The sequence below is a fragment of the Falco biarmicus genome, chromosome 1 (assembly GCF_023638135.1).
Source record: "Falco biarmicus isolate bFalBia1 chromosome 1, bFalBia1.pri, whole genome shotgun sequence".
NCBI lineage: Eukaryota > Metazoa > Chordata > Aves > Falconiformes > Falconidae > Falco > Falco biarmicus.
In genome coordinates this window covers 73,442,285-73,463,002 of record NC_079288.1, presented here as the reverse complement: position 1 = coordinate 73,463,002, position 20,718 = coordinate 73,442,285, and positions in this window count along the sequence as shown.

The following is a 20,718-nucleotide window of genomic DNA, read 5'->3' as shown; positions in this document are numbered from 1 at the left end:
CAGCCAAGGGGGCAACCCGCGTCCCGGCGTGCAGCAAACACGGTGTAACCAGCCGGTCATGGATGTGATGTCCTGCTGTATTCAGCGCTGGGGCGGCCTCCCCTCCAGTACTGTGTGCAGTGCTGGGCCCCCCAGCTTAAGAAGGATGTTCAGGTGCTCGAGTGTGTCCAGAGGAGGGCAACAAAGCTGGTGACAGGGCTGGAAGGAGTGTCCCGTGAGGAGCAGCTGGCTTTGTCTGGTTTGGAGAAAAGGAGGCTGAGGGGCGACCTCCTTGCTCTCTGCAGCTTCCTGAGGAGGGGAGGTGGAGGGGCAGGTGATGAGCTCTTCTCCCTGGTATCCAGTGGTAGCACATGGGAATGGTTCAGAGCTGGGCCACAGTAGGTTTAGACTGGACATTAGGAAGCGTTTGTTTGCCGAGAGGGTGGTCAAACACTGGAACAGGCTCCCCAGAGAGGTGGCTGATGCCCCAAGCCTGTCAGTGCTTAAGAGGCATTTGGACAATGAATGCCCTTAAGAACATGCTTTAGCTTTTGTTCAGCCCTGAATTTGTCAGGCAGCTGGATTAGATGATCGTTGTAGGTCCCTTCCAACTGACATAGTCCTATTGCTTTCTATTCTGTTCTGTTCTGTTCTGATCTCATCTGTTCTAATCCATATGGTAGCCCTGCTTATATTTCCCAGCTGAAATCAGGGCTTCTGGGCTATTGTTGATGGTCATAGAACTTGAAAAGACACTCTATCTCGGTGTCCAAGTTGATAGGACAGAATTATACCACTTTTTTTATACCACTGTTAAGGCTTTTCATTCATGTGGGTTCATCTGAGGCAAAGCCTGGTTTTGTATATACTGAGTAAGTATTCTAGCATATGTATATATATATGCATTATATATATATGTAACATATATATAATTCTTGCACACACAATCAGCCCTGCTTACACTGAATTGCTATTCAGTATCTGTTTATTTCCTGTTTCTTTCAGAAAAATCACCTGCAGTTGTGAGCCAGGATATTACCATCTAATCCTGTCACGTGCAGCCCCTGTGGCAGAACTGCAAACTGAACCCAGACTTGATCCCTGACCAGTTCCTCACTCCCAAGGTCGTTTTTCCCTGTGGCTGGTTATGGCGAGTAAACCATCATGGTAATGGTGACTAAGAATAACAGCATTGGCTGCCTTTTGCCAACTTTTCTTTTAACTAAGACATAGTTCAATTTAGCATCCTACTCCCATGTTCAGTTCATTGCAATTAGCCAGTCTTTAACTTAGATGACACATATTCTGGCATGTTTTTTACTCCCTTGCCTTATTAAAAGCTAAAATGACAAGCTTTCATTTGCTTTAGCTTGAATCCAGTTTGACACCTCCTGGTGGAGTGAACTTCTTGGTACATTTCTGCTGAAATCCCACATGAACACATGCTTTATGGCAAATGCTGAGCAAGCACTATGATTTAGATGAAAAACTGGGCCTGGGGCTACAGCAAACTGCATGGATTATCTCGTCCAACTGCAAATTTGCTTTCAAAGGTATATCTATAGCTGCCAGCCATACAGGAGTTTCTGTCCTCTGGACTACGTTTCCTCTAGTTGATGTATTATCGGTTGATTGCTTACCAAACTATACTCTTAGAGGAAGAATGTCCGTTAATGTCTCAGTGAAGTGGTGACCAGGGTAATGAAATCGTTACTCATGAATACATTATACAATGACTGAAACAAAATAATATATCTAATGAACATAAATGCCAAAGAGCATTTGTTCCTTAATAAAACCAACAATTGCTATAAGTTCTGCAATAATGCATTTAAATTACAAGGAACAGTCATAGGTTAGTGCCCTGATGTGTTAGGTGCTGTGTACTTGCAGTGTAAATGTAACACTTGAATCTAAAGGCACAAATATAAAAAATAAAACATAAAAATGAAGAAAGAAGGAGAGTCTGAGCAGGTTAGTTGGCGAAGGAATAAGAAATGGCATAACAAAATAAAAACAACTGTGCAATTCACCATTCTGTTCTTTGCACTTACTCAATTATGCAAAAAAAAAGTAATCTTAGAAATATCCTGAGAGGCAAAGTAGATTAAATTAAATCAAACCTATTACTCAAATTAATAATTTAGCACATTTGTGATATATTTTTCTTTTAGTTTTTCAGGCCATAAGATTTATCAGCCCTGCTGGCAAAGGAAGACCTTTCAGGAAAGAGCATGGGACCAAGTGAGTTATATATAAATTAGAAAGAACAACACTGAGGTAAATTTCCTTCAGTTTTGTGTTGCCTACCATTGACTTTATGGCACTGCTAACATTAACAATGGGAGCCAGCACTCTATACACTGCGATTTAATTACATACATGTTTAATTACATACATGTTTAAATACATACAAAGCTCTGGGTCTATGTACAAAATACACTGAGAAATTCATGCAAATTGGGCAAAATTCACTACTACGTTCTGAACGAGCTTATTCATACCCTGGTTCCTGCTACACAGGAGCTTTATTCTTAATTTTCTCTCACCAAAAGACGGGAGAAAGGGGTTTTGTGAAAAAAGCTTAGAGGTCACACTACCAAGGCGATATTAAACTAAGGGGAAAATGTGTCGCAGAACTGAAAGCATTAGCATTTAAACCAACCTGATTTAGATGATACAGATGTAAAACGTGGTCGTTTCATACGGTGAAGCCTCTTTTATTATTACGAGCTGTAGCACTGCATCTCCCTGTTATCAATGTTGTGTTTACTCCATTTCTCCAGGAACAAAGAAGTTCCTGCCTGGCACAGAGCTGGAATTACAGTCCTCATGTCCCTTCTCCCATCAGTCACCTATGTTCAGAGCGTGCTGGGACAGGGAGGAAAAGTGAGTGAATCAGAGTGGATGCTGGTTCTGCCTGCACAGGGGATGGCTCCTTTAGTGGTGTGTGACCTAAGCTGGGGTCTAGGGTGAAGAAGAGTCAGGCAGCTCTGCTCACAGCTGGGACAGCCTCTGCTCCACCGCCGCAGAGCACAGGGCACAGGACAAAACCTTTTTAAAAGGAAGGTGTAAAAATGGCTGATAGTGCTTTCCTTTTCAGTGTCAGGAGGGGGAGGGCTGTGTGGCAGGGAAAAGAAAGGGCCATGCTTTGCCTGCTGGCACTGGTGAGTCCTTCAGTCCACCCTGATGTTCATAAAACCCCAGCCTGATGCACTGAGGCTGCCAGCACTTAACTTTCCTCCTAACTAATATTTCAGTGTTATCCCATGGTGTTATCTAGCTGCATTTTCGTCTCTGGTCTGATACGTTAGAGCCTTGTGCTAAACTTTGTCCAAAAGATTCTGCTTCACAGTGTGAAAACAGTCTGTCAGGGTGTAGCACCCATGCCAGCTTAATACAAAAATACCTCTTTTACCACAAACAAGTGTCTTCTAATGATTTAGGCTCAAGAATTCAAAGTAGTTCTTTATTTCTTTAAAACAAACAAACAAAAATCTCAACCACAGCTTAAATGACCCTTAATTTAGTGGCTGGCAAACTGGCAAAATGCCAGATTTTGTTACAGATCTTAAACGACTGCGCTTAATTTGTGTCAAGGTACCCAACCCTGAGCATTATCTGAGTTCATTGCCTTATTTGTTTGTAGTTTATAAGCTATAACGTTATTTTAGCTTGAAAATAAGGAGAAGAAAAATGACTATAACAATCTGGGTATTCATGCATTTACCAGCTGCTTTTGCAGATAAGGTAGGTAATACTGGCAACCTTTGGCTTCTTGTGACCACATTTGAAAGTAAACGATATCTACTGTAAAATGCACATACCTCTGTGTCGAAGTGTGGTTTTGAGGGAACAGAAAGGTCAGACGTAATTCAATGTCATGTTACACCATGTATTGACTTAAGAAATCAGAGGTGCAAATCACCTAATAAGATTACTGTAAGATGTACGAGAGCAGGATATTTCACCATGAAAAGACTGCAGGAAGCTTCAAAATGCATTACTGAAGTAAATACTGATGCAGATTTGAAAGGCTCTTTGAAGAAATTTGCTCTAAGTATTAGCTAATTTAAAGATGTAACCATTTGCACAGGAAAGCACAAGTGATAATCATTTGAGGTCACGGAAAGGCCTAATTAGGAGAAACTTTCATTTCCTTTTCTTCTTTTTTTTTTTTTTTCTTCTCTTTCTTTTCCTGTTAAATTGAAAGAAGTAAAACCTAAGACTCTGAAGCAAGAAACCTACAAGACATCTAAATCACAGTAAGTCATGCAGATAGCTGGAACAGTAACACTGCTTATTCAGCAGCCTCAAAAACTGGATGCTGGACAGGGTGCCATGAACTCAGCTGCCTATGGGACTTGAGCTGACCTTCAGAATACATTTATTTATTTTCAGAAGGGTGGGTGATGTATGAGGGATGTTTTACTCTCTAGCCTTCTAGGTGCCTACATGCAAGAAGGTACGAGCAGTGGTGGTGCAGCCAGGAGGAACACAGTGCAAGGTCTCTTGTGGAAACAGTTCTAACCCATACTGAGGGCTGTTCAGACCTCAGTCTCTGTGAACATGTAGTTTTATTTATTCGTGATCTACATATGTGCACATATCTTTTTATTCTGAATCAGACAGAATCCAGCCTTTCTGGACAGGAAGAAACATTTCATGGCAGTTCCTGTAAGACACACATCACAAAATATTACTCAGTTACTCCTTCTGTGAGACCAGTAATTTAGGTTTTGCTAGCACGTATGTTCCATAAAAGTGTTCAGCTCTGATTTGAAGACACACATAGAGGGATAATGTATTAATTTCCTTAATAGTTTGTTGTATTTTTGCTTAAAAAAATATTAAAATATTAATTTTGTCACTTTACTGTTTCCACAGGCCTGGATGTTTTTTTCTACATTGAAGAACACTTTAGTACCAGACATTTCCTCTGCAGACATATGCTCATACATGCACACACCAGAATCAAAGACGGGTATTTGATCATCTTCTCCAGTGGAGTGGGGCTGGGTTTCAGTTCTGAAGCATTCTTAGGTGACAGCAGTAGCTTTTCACTTGCTGGGTTAGAGGTCATCTAGCCAAGTGGCCTTTTGTTTAATATATACTCTCCAAACTCTGAAAATGACCTGCAAAGAGGACCAGTCTGAACTTGTGATCAGTGCTGCAGTCATTGCAAGAAGCGGAGCTGCTGGGGGTGGGTGAGAAAAGACTAGCAATAGACACATTTCATAATCATATAGTGAACCTATTTTTTTATAATGAATTTTCCTTTCCCCAGTCTACCTTCCATCTCTTCTTAAGAAAAAAACCAGCACTTGATGTCTGACTCAGCAGACTGGCATCCTGTGAAGCTCTCTTTATCTAAGCATTGAGCTGTTTGTCTTCTAATAGCAGGAGGCAGGTGGGTTTTTTGCGGTCCTGCTTTTTGCTTGGCTCATGGGAACAAAACAAGAAAACAAATCCAGATGCTGCTGACCATGCAGGGTTTTGTGTCACCCTCTGAAGTGTAAGTATGGTACAAAAAAAGTCTATAATTTGGACAGGGTTGAAAATACATTTTTAAATGCAGCATTTTACTGGCTTTTTTTTTCCCTTATTTTTTTTGCCAATCATAATGTGTGAAGAACAACAGCAGTGAAACTGCACTCTGGTGTACACATTGACTGGTGGGCAACTTATCAAAGGAACATGTTTCTGCCAGAACAGACTTGGTTAGCTGAGTTCTAATTATAAATACTCAACAAAGGTTTCCAGATATTTAAAATATTTTTTCAGAGATGTACAATACTGTTGGACTGTAAGATGCTGCCACCACCTTTGATTAGAGGGGCTATTTGCAGCTGTTCATATCTCTTGTGTCAATTCAAACCTGAGCAATTCCTGCTCAGGATCCCTGGGACATTGCAGATGAGCAGAGGCAACCACAGCCCAACTTTCCCATGCCATCCAATGCAGGCTAAAGCAGCAGCTGAAACTGTCTATTGCAGTGCTTAGCAATCCTAGACCTCATCTGGCCACAGAAATTACCTTCACAGGCACATATTTTGAAGAAATAGATATTTCAAGGAGAGTCTCCACTTACCTAGCACTTAGTTTCTAGATCTTTTCTTTGCCTGTATGTCATACCATTTGCATAAGCGTAGCAGTCACAAAGTTAAAAGGTTTGTAGGTGGCCTAAAATTTCTCCTGTCTGTGCAACACACACATTTTAATGCAGATGGCCTATGAAATATTTGACACTTTCTCTGACTGCTAAAGGCAAACAGGCTCTGGAGAATTTGGTACTTCATTGCATTAGTGCTAGGAATGGCTGTCCAGGGTATTAGTGACTAAGGAAGATGGTCGTGTCTATGAAAGATAAATGTTCAAAAAGATAGAACTTTTCCAAGATCTCCAAAAAACCTGGCTAGAAAGTATCATGAAAAAACAGGGAAAAGACTGATGGCTGAAAGAATACTAAATCTACGATAACACTCAAAAAAGCAAGAGGGCTAGCACAGATCGCATAAAGAACGGCTAACCTGCCATCAGTACAAGTCGGAAGAGCAGAAAATATGGGAAAGATTAAATCTGAAAAGAAAAAAAAAGATAAAGGATAAAATATGTAAATATGAAACAATATGATTTTATGACAGACGTTTTGTGAAACAAACCTGATGTGTTTTTTATTTTTAATTTAAATTTTGTTTAACAAGGTAGATGGATAGGCTTCTTTAACACATTTGCCTTAGCACTGCATGGCACTTACGTAAAAAATTAGTTGTTGTAATTATCAGTACTGAATACATGAAATGGGATTAAGCCCTGGCTAAATGATAGATCTCGAGGAATAAATGCACAGAGGGAAATGTCACTGAACGGGATTCTTCTATGGGTTTGAGGGTTATTAAGTCCTGTTTCCAAAACTGCTTCCACAATATGCCAACAAGTGCCACCTGCAGATGGATAAACTGGAGATCACTGATGAAAAATGAGGACATTATTTTAACTCCCACCTGCTAGAATAAGGTTAATGCTAGAATAAGACCTCTTGTTCTGGCACCTTCATTTAGAAAAGTTGTTAAGGACTTTCTGTCTGTTTCTGTTGTTGCCAAGTAGGTCAGTATAATATCTGTAGCCTAGTGCATACTCACCTGTGAGTGCATTTAAAAGACTTTTGAGCAAACAAAGGCTGTGTCTCAGGAGATGATGAAGCATTACTGAGACAGCCAATCCCAAATGTACATGGAGGTTTAGCAGGAAAAAGAGGGAGAAAAGGATGATCAGGTGGGAGGGGAATGTCTCTGGAGTTATGAAGTGGCTGATTAATACAAAAACCTTGCAGCTAGCTTGCAAGGATATTGGATTTAGCAGAAGAATTAGTGAGAGTTAAACAAACTTGTATTTAAACACACATATCTGTGAGTGAAAGAAAATGTCTATAAAAAAATTGGTTGGTTCCGATTTTCCATCTTCGACCAGGAAAATATCCCTTATAAAAAAAGAAAAATTTGAGTGTTTGCCAAATCTGGGATCTATTTAATATCCACTCCCTCCTTGTAAGTCATCGTAATTTTTTCCTGTTAATCAATGACCTGTAAGATAGCCAAACTTTAATCAGAGGAAATGTTATTATTCTGCTGGTAAAAGTGTTTGTGACGTGCCAAAGAATGTTTGTTTAAATCTTAATGGATACAGCGCAGAGAGCAAGTTTCATTACCTTACAGGAAAAAAGCATTTATTTATCACTTGGTGCGAAGTCAAGTGTTCCGTAAGTTTGCTAACAATTGTGACAAGTTCCAGATAAAATTATAGGAATGATCATAAATAATACCCCAAAGCCTTAAAATATTGCCTGTGAGGAAAGGACGGACTATTTCTGTTTGTAAATTAAAAAAGAAAGCCCAAAGTTTAAGATTAAGATTAAAGTTAGACAAAGGTCATCAAAGATTTAGACTCTTTGACGGACAGAAGAAAGTCTATGAATTCACTGGGAGATGTTCAAGAAATGGGGGAGAGGGGGAACAGAACAGTTATGACACCAGAACTGCTGTTTCCTGTAATATTACCTCGGTCGTCTAAAGCTCCCAGTTCCAGCAAGTCAGGCTGGAAAATTTGGAGGGAAGGTCTTTCTCCTGAGCTTTCCGGCATATTCCCTCTGGATTGCAGCTATATCACTGACAACTCTATTTTCACAGTACTTGTGGTGGTCCCAGCTGGAAAGCACAAATAAGTCAAAACTCTTTACCCTCCAGTTTGTAAAATTTATAAACTCTTTTTTAATATTCCACCAGCCAATGAAGGTGCACGGACATTGAGAAGATTGACAGAAGGGAAGAAGTAAGCATGTATGATATTGACTGTTAGTATCTGGCGAGATGAATCCTGAATCCAATTTAGGGAACTAAAAATAAGGATGGTCGGTTTAAAAATGACTTACTTGAATGTATTTCAAGTATTTCCTTACTACCTGAGATGAAGCAGGAGCTTGGCTTTGTATTGTCTGAAAGCTGCTTCTCAGAAGCAACTGGAACTTGCTGGGTGGGTGATGTTGTCCCGGCGGCTGTGACATCACCGAGGACGTGTCACAATGGGAGCTGTCTTCAGGGACATCACCAGGCAGCCCCACTGCAGTTTGCCTTCGGCGCTCGGTGAGTGCAGCATGCAGGGGGAAGGCTGGGCTGGGTGTGGGACGGGGCAGATGCCCAGGGCCTTTCTAACCCAGAGCGAGAGGCGAGCCCCTCAGGGCAGGGCACGGTACCGCCCTCGGGGCTGGGGCAGAGCTGCTGGGGGCTCCCGCTGGGGGCAGGTGCCCAGAGCAGCTTTGGGGATGGGATGGGTGCCCGTGGCTCCATGGGACGCTGTCCTGTGGCAGGGATGGGGCCTCGGGAGACTCTATGGGGACAGCCCGCGGCTCCCGCCGGTACAGTGCTCACAAACCCTGCCCTTGCTCCCTCGCACCTCCATCACCCCCTCTCCTACCGGCCCCCAGCTCCAGCCGGCTCCTGCCCCGCTCCCCCAGCCCCGCGCTCCCTCCCACCCAGCCCTGCTCAGCCCCCTTTTCTCCCACCTCCTCTAGGCCATGGCTGCGGCAATCGCCCTCATCCTGGCTATACTGGCCATGCAGCCCACGCAGAAGGGCCTTCATCGCAGAGATATGGCCACAAACGAGCGGATGCGTCAGCGTAAGGCGTATCTGGATGAGCAGACGACTCGGGTGATGCAGGAGGTTGACCGGAGCTGGGGCACGTTCCTTCCCACGTTGCAGCAGTGGCCGCTTTGGACTGTTGCGGGGGCCCTGGTGCTGCTCGTTAGCGTCTGCTGGCTGGTCAGGAAAATGAAGCTTGCCTCTGGCAGCCGCAGTGAGCAGGACAGAAAGGAGGATGACACGGAAGAGGAAGACCTCCATGGTGCACTCAGCGGTGTCAGCTCTATGGCTGTGCCCACCCCACCGCCAATGCAGGACCTGACAGAAACGTGCGAGGCCCTGAAGGAGCTGGTGAGTGACCTCCTCAAGGCCTGCCAGATACTGTGCAAGAGGAGTTTCATGCCAGAGCTGTACCCAGCCACTGGGGAGGACGGTGCCCGTGAAACCTGGAGTGTGCACGGGGACAGCATCACCTACCGCCTGACTGTGTTCCTGTGGCCACCCCCCGGGCACTCTTTCACCCTGGAGCCGGACACCACGGGGCAGCTGCCAGAAGAGCAGCCCGGCATCCGTGTGGGGCTGGAGTGCGTGTGCTTGAGGCAGCAGCTGCTGGGAGACACACTGTGCTTTCTCCACCACCCCGAGGACCAGCTGCCGGAGGACCAGAGGTCGCCCCTCCTCCACACCCTCTGCACTCACTCCTGCCTAGACGTGGTGAAAATTGTCTGCTGGGCCCAAATAGTAGTAAAAAAAGCCTGGCTGCTTTTGCCTGAGTCAAGCCACTGCCAGCTAACGCTGCTGCCCTCCTCCAAGTCCTGCAGGTTCCAGCTGACAACCGCCTCCAAGATGGACATCTGCACTGAAATGATTTTTGCGGTGTGGCAGGACAGCCAGGCTGAGCCTTGAGTAGGCGGAGGGAGGCCAGCTTCACCAGCAGCACGCCACGGCCAGAGAGCCACACTGCTGTCGAGATGCTGCTTTGCAGGCACACGGCCAGGCACACCCAGCAGGACAGTTCCCACCTCAGAGGTCTGCAGCTCTGCACCCATCTCCTGGTGGTCACAGGCTTTTCCACCCGTACCTGAGACCCTGAGGATCTCCTCTCATCTCTCAACGGTGGGACCCGAGGGACAACTGTGGACACTGGCCCAGAGAATCTGCTCACCCCAGAGACTGCCTGGGGAGTGCGTGCCGCAGCTCTGAGCAAGCTGGGCACGGACATGACACCGCCCGAGGGGAGCTCAGCATCACCGGCGTGTGGGGAATGTCCGCCGGTCCAGCTGGAGATGCCACTGCAGCTGAGGATCCCGATACTGCTTGTAATCCTGTTATTGTAATCCTGCGATGCTAACATGACAATAAATTAGTTTGTTTTAACCAGCCGTCTGTCTGTGAGTGTCTGTGCAACACTTTGCTGGGGCACGCGGGCGGGTAGCAGGTTGCTGCCTCCTCAGATGCAGAGGCAGCGGGGCGGCATTTTGAGGTCAGCAAGTAGCACCGAAACAGAATGCTTCCCCTGACCCCTTTTCCCTTTCTTCTTGCAGTTTTCTGCTCTGCTTCCATTTTAAGGGCAAGGTGCCTCTGTGTGTGTATGCTGGATGGGAGGGAGCCAGACCTTTCTCAGCAGTGACCACTGACAGCACGAGAACCAGTGGGCACAAATGAAAAGGCATGAATTTCCCTCTGAACACAGGCAAGCGCGTCCTGACTCTGAAGGCGTTCACACTTGGTGGAATGCATCCCATGGCTGGAGTGCTGGGATGGAGGGCTACAGGCTGTTCAGGAGCAGTAGGCAGGGCAGGCGAGTTGGAGGTCGCACTCTGCACACAAGGGAGAGGTTTGATTGTACAGCCCTTACCATTAGTGATGATGTGGTTGAGAGCCTCTGGTTGCAGGTTAGGGGGCTGGAAAACAAAGGGGAGGTTGTAGTGGGTGTCTACCACTGATCACCCAGCCAGAATGTAAGCACCAGTGAGTTCCTCTGCAGGCAATTAGGAGAAATTCCTGGAGTGGTAGCCTTTGTCTCGATGGGAGATTTCAGGTTCCCAGACATCAGCTGGGAATATCATACTGCAGTGACGAGCAGCTCTTGGAAATTCTTGGTTTGTAGGAGTGGACTGCTACTTCTCGAAGGTGGTGAGCTGACTGGTAGGGATGAGGAAGAAGCGGAGGCATTCAATGGTTTTTTTTTTTCCTCAGCCTCGAACAATACTGATAGACCTTGGGCTGCCTGGCCCCGTGATTTGAAGGACCACAAGTGTGGGAGCAGTGACTATCCATTTGTGAAAACTGAAACCGTAAAGGACCAGCTGTATCAGTGAATGTGCACAAGTCCACAGGGCCTGATGGGATTCATGCCAGAGTACTGAAAGAGCTAGTGGACATTATGGCAGGACCCCTCTTGATCCCCTGCCAAAGGCCCTGGGAGTCTGGGAGGTCCCTGCTGGCTGGAAGCTAGCCAGTGTTATTCCAATCTACAAGCAGGGTGTGAGGGAAGACCCAGGGAGCTACGCACCTGTTAGTCTAACCTCAGCTCCTGGGAAAATGATGGAGAAGATGGTGCTGGGTTCTGTAAAGAACAACACAATTTTCAACACGGGTTTCACAAGGGGAAAAGTCCTGTTTAACTGATTTGGTATTCTGTAGGATATGGTCACCCAACTCGTGGGTGAAGGGAAGGACTAATAATGGGATGAAATGGAACAAGTCCACATGCCAGATTCTGCACCTGGGCTGGAGCAATGCTGGGCTCAAGTATGAACGTGGAGAGGAGTGGCTGGGGAGCAGCTCCGCAGAAAGGGGGCTGGGGGCCGGTGGGCAGCAGGCTCAGTACGAGTCAGCGGTGTGCCCGGGCAGCCAAGGGGGCAACCCGCGTCCCGGCGTGCAGCAAACACAGTGTAACCAGCCGGTCACGGATGTGATGTCCTGCTGTATTCAGCGCTGGGGCGGCCTCCCCTCCAGTACTGTGTGCAGTGCTGGGCCCCCCAGCTTAAGAAGGATGTTCAGGTGCTCGAGTGTGTCCAGAGGAGGGCAACAAAGCTGGTGACAGGGCTGGAAGGAGTGTCCCGTGAGGAGCAGCTGGCTTTGTCTGGTTTGGAGAAAAGGAGGCTGAGGGGCGACCTCATTGCTCTCTGCAGCTTCCTGAGGAGGGGAAGTGGAGGGGCAGGTGCTGAGCTCTTCTCCCTGGTATCCAGTGGTAGCACATGGGAATGGTTCAGAGCTGGGCCACAGTAGGTTTAGACTGGACATTAGGAAGCGTTTGTTTGCCGAGAGGGTGGTCAAATACTGGAACAGGCTCCCCAGAGAGGTGGTTGATGCCCCAAGCCTGTCAGTGTTTGTGGTATTTGGACAGTGTTCTTAACAACATGCTTTAACTTTTGGTCAGCTATAAATTGTTCAGGCAGTAAATCTATATGATCATTGTAGGTCCCTTCCAACTCAAATTTAGTTTTAGTCTCTCCTGTTTGATTCTGTCCAATTCTATTCTATTTGATTCCCTTCCCTTCCCTTCCCTTCCCTTCCCTTCCCTTCCCTTCCCTTCCCTTCCCTTCCCTTCCCTTCCCTTCCCTTCCCTTCCCTTCCCTTCCCTTCCCTTCCCTTCCCTTCCCTTCCCTTCCCTTCCCTTCCCTTCCCTTCCCTTCCCTTCCCTTCCCTTCCCTTCCCTTCCCTTCCCTTCCCTTCCCTTCCCTTCCCTTCTCATTCTATTCTGTTCTATTGTATTGTATTGTATTGTGTTGTGTTGTATTGTATTGTGTTGTATTGTATTGTATTCTATTCTATTCTATTCTACTCTATTCTTGTTCTTGCATAATTAACACAAGGGGGCAACAAAAATATAGTAGCAGTTAGTTTTTGAGCTGCAGAGTGTAATTGGATAGAAAAATTGTTATTCTGGAAGTCAGAGACACTGTGTTGCATATAAATTTTACACTCAGATTCCATGTTCTGTGGTCCTCATGTTCTCCATTTCTCTCCATTCTCTTAAAATTTTATGTGTCTAATGTAACAAGATAAAGAAGAGATTCAATAGGACAATTGAACTCCTCTCCTGTATGCGTAATCCAGAAACTGTTTTGGAACAATGATTCTCTGGCAATATATTTTGAATACCATGTTCATTCTATGAACACATTTCTTCACAGTTTTGTTATTCATTCAGCTAATATAAAACTAATGAAAATAAAGACCAGATGTTCAGCTGGAATAAAATTTACACTAGCTGAAGTTCTATCCAGAGTTACAACAAACCTCCTATGGTGAAACACGTATGAAATTTTCAGGCTGCAAAATGTTATTTCATATCATTCTGAAACCATGCAGAAAAATAAAGATCTACATGGGTTCAATAAAGAATTATAAATAAACCTTTGTTTATTCAAGACATTTCATGAACCAGTTTTTCATTTCCTGACAAATCTGAGATGATTTTTAAGTCTCTAAGAAAACCACAATGGTCTGAGGGTTTGTAACAGAAGTTTTTCCTTGTTTATTTTTACAGATAATGATACGAGATTAATTTAATTGATTCTTATCCACTTCCTTACACTGAGTTTATTCTGAATGCAGATGTATTGTGTGTGAATATATATATAGTGCATATATATATATGACAAATACTACTTCTTCACACCGCACATCTAAGATCAGATGCACCCAAAGCATGAAAAGATTTTCAAATTAAATAGCTTAATCACTTCCATATTCTGCAGGTCTATTTTTGGCAATAAGACTGGCCTCTGATGTACACATTTATTTATTAATGACAGTCTCTGTTCCTTAAATTGCCGATTGTATTGCTTATTTTCTTTTAATGGTAATAACCCGGTCCTTTCAGGCTCTCTGTATTAGTTTGTTGTCAGGGTGGTTGTTTTCTGTGTCTGTGTGTGTATGTCTTCCTTTTTGCCAGGAGGTTACATTCATCAAACTGGACAGCAGGCCGTTATTATGGAGATTGAGAATTTTTAGAATTAAGCCCCACTTCTGCAAAGACTTATCCGTGTTCCTTACTTTAAATATGTGATCATTCTCGCTGAACCCAAAGGATTAACATTAAGCACATGTATAAATCTTAGCAGTTTCAGAACCTAAATAGCATTTTTAAAATATATATTTCTATAATATCTATTGAGATATATATATATAAAGGAATTGATCTGCTGATAATTACACAATAAGCAGTTAGTTTCAAAGTGTACTGTTGATTACAGGAGGATTCATCCTGGGGCAAAATTCTGAGTTGGGAATTACAAAGTCTGGGTCAAGACCTGGCTCTTCCACAGCCTCGTGAAATAGCTTTGAATAAATCACTGAGGTTCAGATACCCGAAATCCTTCAGCTTCCTAATTCCCTGGTTTAAAATTTCTTCAGTTGTAGAAGCCTTGATATTCATGCATATGTAGACAAAAAATCTTGTAGCTGATTAAAGTAAAGCAGAGAGATACTCTCATAAAGAAAAATAATGTATATGCCCCTGTCTATCCATGGTTTTAGCAGACATGTACCCATGCCCCAGTGCCTCACGTATTTAAAAAAAACAGAAAAGTGGATCCAGGCAAATCTTGAGTCTTCCAGAGTAGGGCTCACTGCTTTTACATTTAAAGGTGTTTGCAGACGTGGTCTTTTTACTGGTGGCACTGATTACAATTTAGTCTAGCCACCAGGTGTTCTGGTCATGGAAATTAATAATAAAACTATAGATGAATAATGGCGAAATCAGTGTTTAGCTGTTCTTTCAACATGTGCTTGTGAGTGTGTAGAAGCTATGTTCTGCATCTGTCTACCATCATATATATTCAGTAGTACTGCATTAATTATACCATTTGTATTCCAGAGAACTATGGGAGGCTATAGCAAAGTTTCCTGTATTCTCCTCACATAACTCTTCAGCCAAACATGAGTCAGACCTGCACTTCTTATTACAGTGTTATTAGCATAAGTTGCTTTAGAAAAGTAGTAAATAATTCATAAGGAAATCTGCAAAAGCAAATATGTTTGCCTTTTGCCCCATTTTCATTTGGTTTGAAGAGAATTGTTCACTTTCTTCAAATATTTGGTTTAAAAATGTGGTTACAGTACATTGTTTTCCTCTCCAGATGGTCTGTGTGTTTCTTTTTTTTCTAAGTAAAACATTTGAAAACTTTGTGCCATAGTGACAACAAGGAAAGTGTACCAACAACTGAGGTTCTTAATCAGTTCTTAAAAGACAGCAAGGCACATAAGATAGAGTGGATCTTAGCTTGCAAGTAAGTACCCAGGGCCATGTCTGCAAGGTATTGAAACAGATAGTTTCTGCTGAAGTTTTGTCATTGCAATGCCTGCACATTGGTTTAAATACAGCAGCACTGTGATACCTATGCACAGTGGCACAAAATGATGAAAGTCAGAGAGCAAATCCCCATTGTAGTGGGCACTATAGAAATTGAAGGGAGATACTCTTCACCAGAGAGTTTACAGTTTTATCCTATTTTTTTTAGTCTAATTTCTGTCGGTACTTAGTATTCTAGGCAGGCACACCACTATGGATTAAACTCCAAAATGTCAATTTAGAAGATGTCTGGATCCTCAAATGGAAGAATAGCCTCTCTTTTTTATAGAGTTTCAAAAGGTTATAGTATTTCCAAAGAGTAAGGATGCCTCTAGACCGCTGAGTTTGGCAACCTAACATATGCCCAGACCACCTGCAAGCCCTACACAGCATGCCATCCTTCTCGGAAGGAAGAGGCAAGTGGCACAAACAAACCTTAAGCAAGCACAGTGTGAGCAGATGGTGTTAATTCCAAAGTCAACTCATGCACCTAAATTTGGTTCATCTCAGGAGGGACAAACATCCAAGATAGTTGTATGAGTTTGAACTGTCATTTCCTAAAGCTGGTTTGTCCAATCAGGGGTGAACCTTTCAGTTGTTGTTTGAAATGTCAAGGTCAATTAAAGGCATTAAAGCCTGCCACAACTGAATTCAGACTGAAGATGATTTTGTTCTGCCAATGAAACAGCCAGTTTCAGATTGACTTTTATGTACCAAACCCTCATAGACAATAGAAGCACCAAGAATTTTTGGGGGAGAAGGAAAAATAAAGTTAACATTTTAAAAGACTCATGTTCCTATCCTACCTGGGAAGACAGCAAGTTTCTAAATGTTACTAACAAAAAATAGCTCATGGGAAAGCATTACTTAACCAAAAAGAATATTTGTATAATTAGAGGGGATTAAAAGTTGTCAAGGAGGCCAGTAGTCAACGGACAACTCATCTCCTCTGATTTGAGCAGGTAAGAAGGTAAGCCCAGTCTAGGCTGGGTGTTCAAGCTCCCATGGTGATAAGGGGCAAAGAAAGCAAGTGTCTCTAGAGACAATCCACCTCACCTGAGACATGATTTTGGCTGGACTCACTCCTGCTCATAAAGTTTGTCTCTTTCTGTTGACTCTGAAGGGAACCAGGGTACTGTCTTGTTTGAAAACTTAGTTTTTACATGGCTAAACCCAAGGTAAAATATGTTTTACCCACAGTGGAAAAATTCATATCTTAATTTATACATCGGGATTTTTAAAATACAATATCCCTTCTGCTATGTTTTCAGCTGAAGCCTCATGTATGTCTCAGCTGAACTTCACAACTTGAAATCTTTGACAGATTCTCTTCCATTGTCAGTTTGTACAGCACCAAGCACACTGCTATCAGACAAATAAAAAGAATAAAAAACCAATCATGGTTGTATATATAGAAGGCCAATCAATGTAAACACAGGGTTTCTCTAAACAGGAGAAAAGCGGAAGCCAGATGGCATGAAATCATTGATAGCTGTTTCATAAACTTTTCCTGCAATCAAATCTAATTGAAATAACACTAGATTGTAGGCTTTAGCAGGTGGGCAGCACACACAGCTGTTTCTGCTAGATGATTTCCAAAGAATACATACATAAAACATTTCACAGGGACTGACATACGGGAAAAAAGGTTAGCCCAGATGGAATGCTCTCTTTCAGGCTTTATTTCATCAACAGATTTCTGAAGCCTACCTCTTTAAAAATATGAGTTGAAGTGTTTTTCTGGTATTATTGAACCAATTACAGTCATATACAATGTATTTGGGAGCTATGACGTAGCTAGTGTCTTCAATACAGATTTGTATTTCCAGGCAAGGCAGAGCAGAGCGGGACCTCCTAGCATCCAGCTTATTGCTTTGTGTTGAGGTAGGGTAAATGTAACTAAATCACCTCTGACAGATATTTCTGTTTCATAGAAATTCCCCAAGGAGAGATTCCACCCGTTTTCTTGGTAGTTTATTCCAGGCTTTCCCAGCACTAATAGCTAGGTATTTTCCTAATCTCTAATTCACTTTTAAATATAATTAAAATATTGGCCACACGTGGTCAAGGAGAGGAAAGAGTTAATATCTTTTTCTGGTTTCATCTTTTAGATATTGAAGGATTTATCATGCCCTCTTTTCTCCTTCTGTCCCTTTCTGCAGATATCCCATGGCAAAACTCCTGAAGGCCCACAGAAGAGCTGCAAGAACCAGGTAGGTCTTCCCAAAAGAAGTCCAGCATCTGGGGCAGGCTTAGAGGATTTCCCGTGTTTGACCATAAAGCTAATTTGGAAGTTTGGGTAGAATTTTACTTTGAAGTTTTGTTTGCATTGGAAACTAAGACTCAAAAGAAAACATGGAGAAAGGAAGGAGAAATGTGAAAGACCAACTTATGTGAATCGAGTCAAAGTCTGAAATTAGTGAACTGAAACACACTGTATAGGACCACTACCTAGTGTCTTCTGGCTAGATGACATAGTAAAGCTTCTACTCTTCATGATCTTTATATAAATATAGTCTTTATATAAATATAAGTCCGCATGGTCTTTTCTATTATTATTTATATCAGAATCTGTGTTTTTCACACTTCAGTCTAAAGGTTCAGAAGTTGCTACAGTCTCAGTAAGAGTAATCCAGAAGTGATGGCATAAATGAACTCTGGTTTCTCCTCAGATCATACAAATATTTTACGGTTTACTAAATATTTCCATGGAGGGGAACAATTAATTTATAACAGCCTTGCAGCATTTAAAGGGGTCCAGCAGGAAAGATGGGAAGGGACTCTATAACAGGGAATTTATTGATAGGATGAGGGGTAATGGTTTTAAACTGGAAGAGGGTAGATTTAGGTTAGGTATTAAGAAGAAATGCTTTACTTTGAGACACTGGAAGAGATTGCCGAGTGGATGCCCCATCCCTGGAAGTGTTCAAGGCCAGGTTGAATGTGGCCTTGAGCAACCTGGACTAGTGGAAGGTGTCCCTGCCCATGGCAGGGGGGTTGGAACTAGATAATCTTTTAAGGTCTCTTTCAGCCCAAACCATTTTATGATTCTAACAATATAATTACATCCCAGCTATGTTATTTAATAATGATGATCTCTTGGACTGCAGAAGTTTTTGCGGATAATTCTTTAAAAATGTTAGTACTGAGGTTAATGTCAGCCAGCCTCTTTCCCCCGCGCCCAGTATATTAGAAATACAATATATACTATTATATATTATATTTAGAGTATATCAGTGAGGCCAGGAGTAGGGGAGGGGGGAGACATTATTATACCACTACACAAAATCCTACTTTTAAATGCTAGGCAAAATTGTGGCCACCCCAGTTCAGAAAAGAAAAGGTACAATGAAGGGCAGCAAGGAATATCAGAGGTTTGAAATGGGTTCTGTCCAAGGAGATATTAAACAGAATAGCACTTTTCAGCTCAACAAAAAAAAAAAAAGAAGAGTTTGTGGTTTATAAAATGATGAATGGCAAGGAGGAAAGTTGGGAATGATGGCTATTACATCTCATAAGACAAGAACATGGAGGCATCAAATGAAACTATCAGACTGCAGGCTTTACACAAAAAGTACTTCTTCACATAATCCATAACTTGAAATGCCATTGCCACAGGATGGTTTGTAAGCCAAAACTATAAATAGGTTCAAGAAACATCTAGAGAAACTCATGGAAAAAATATCTTCTGTGAGCTGATTAAGACAACAGTGTGGGCCAGGAAGCCTGACTTGCAGAGGCATCCCAGGGAGGTACCATCCTGGGCTCACACTGCAATCACCCTCCTTAGGGTAGTTTTGCAGCCACTGTCAGAGACTGGGTATAGTGCCACACCACCCCTTGCTCCTTCTTGTGTGGTTGCAGATACAGCCTTTGGGCTACTTCAGAGACCGGGTACAGTTCTCAAGTGAAAACCCACTCTTAGAGAGAGAGCAGGAAGAAATCAGCAGGACCCCCAAGTAGTGGGAACAAGTGTTTGCAAAAGGCAGTGAGAATCAGCACTGGGGTGATATGACTGCGAGAAATAAATGAGTGTGAAGCAATTGCTTTCAAAAGCACCCATCTCAGTTCTGTGACAGAGAAAACAGAAACACTCAGAAAGATCTGGTGACAAAAGATCCCAAAGAGGCTGCTGATTCTCTGCAGGGGAGAAAACAAAGTGTTTATAAAGATGCAGAAAAGTAATTCATCAAAGTGTTCTGAAAATATTTCAAATGTAGTGTTTATTCCTACATTTATATGGGAGGCACAATAAAGAGAAAAAATATACAGCCCTTGCCTCTAAAGGCATTTGGACTACAACAGGTGTAGCATGTCAAGTAAGAACAACAGCAGAACAACAAAGAGGAAGAACTACAGGAGGAGTGGGGACATAAGGATTATATGTAAGTTTATATGATTGTTTTGGATTACTGGGAAAAATCTTCACCATCTTGTTTATTGACTTGCTCTCTATCTCTTTACTTGCCTTGAACTGAAGTAGTCATTTCAGGCTGCTGGAGGGGTCTATGTTGAGTATGATCTCATGAAGGTTGATTACGGGAAGGGGTTTCTGGGAGGCAAAGGAGTGCTGAAGATAAAGAACAGTAGATGCAGAAAGAGGGGGGACCTAGTGCAGATTCTAGTACTGCTTTTACTAATAGCTGGCTCTTACATCAAGCTTTTCAAATATAGGTTTTGGAGTGTTTTAAATTGAAGTCTGAATAATTTTCTTCACATTATAACAGGACAAATGATATGGTCAAGGTTACTCAGCAGAAAAAATGCACTGTAGCCAGGCAGAGGATTCATAGCCCCTGAATGCTAGTTCCATGCTGCCCATAAGCCACGCTGCCCCTCCATCAGCTTGGACTGTCACCTGCAACATAAAGGTGACATATTAGGAATTAGTTTATTATCTGTTTTCTCTATAAATGATATGCTGAAATACCATATTGGCCCATTTGTAGGGAGAACTGACTTTGGTGGGAACATGTAGACCAGTCAGGGTTTTCCTGGGGGAACGGAGGGTTTAAGCTCTCTTTCTTATTATAAGTACCTGATGTAAAATGGTACCCAGACATATAACATAGCCTCAGCTAGACTGGAGACATGTTAAAAGACACACCTGTTCAGGGCCACAGCCAGGCCACTCTCAAGAACAGAGACACAGTCTGTTAAAATAACAGTTTGCAATGCACCCCAAGAGGACAGGTAGTTCCCAAAGTCCAGAGATTTACTAGTGTGCTTGGATGTAAGGGACAGCAGCAATTGCCATGGTCACAGATCATCTGAAAAGTGTTCTCTCAGTGTTATAGAT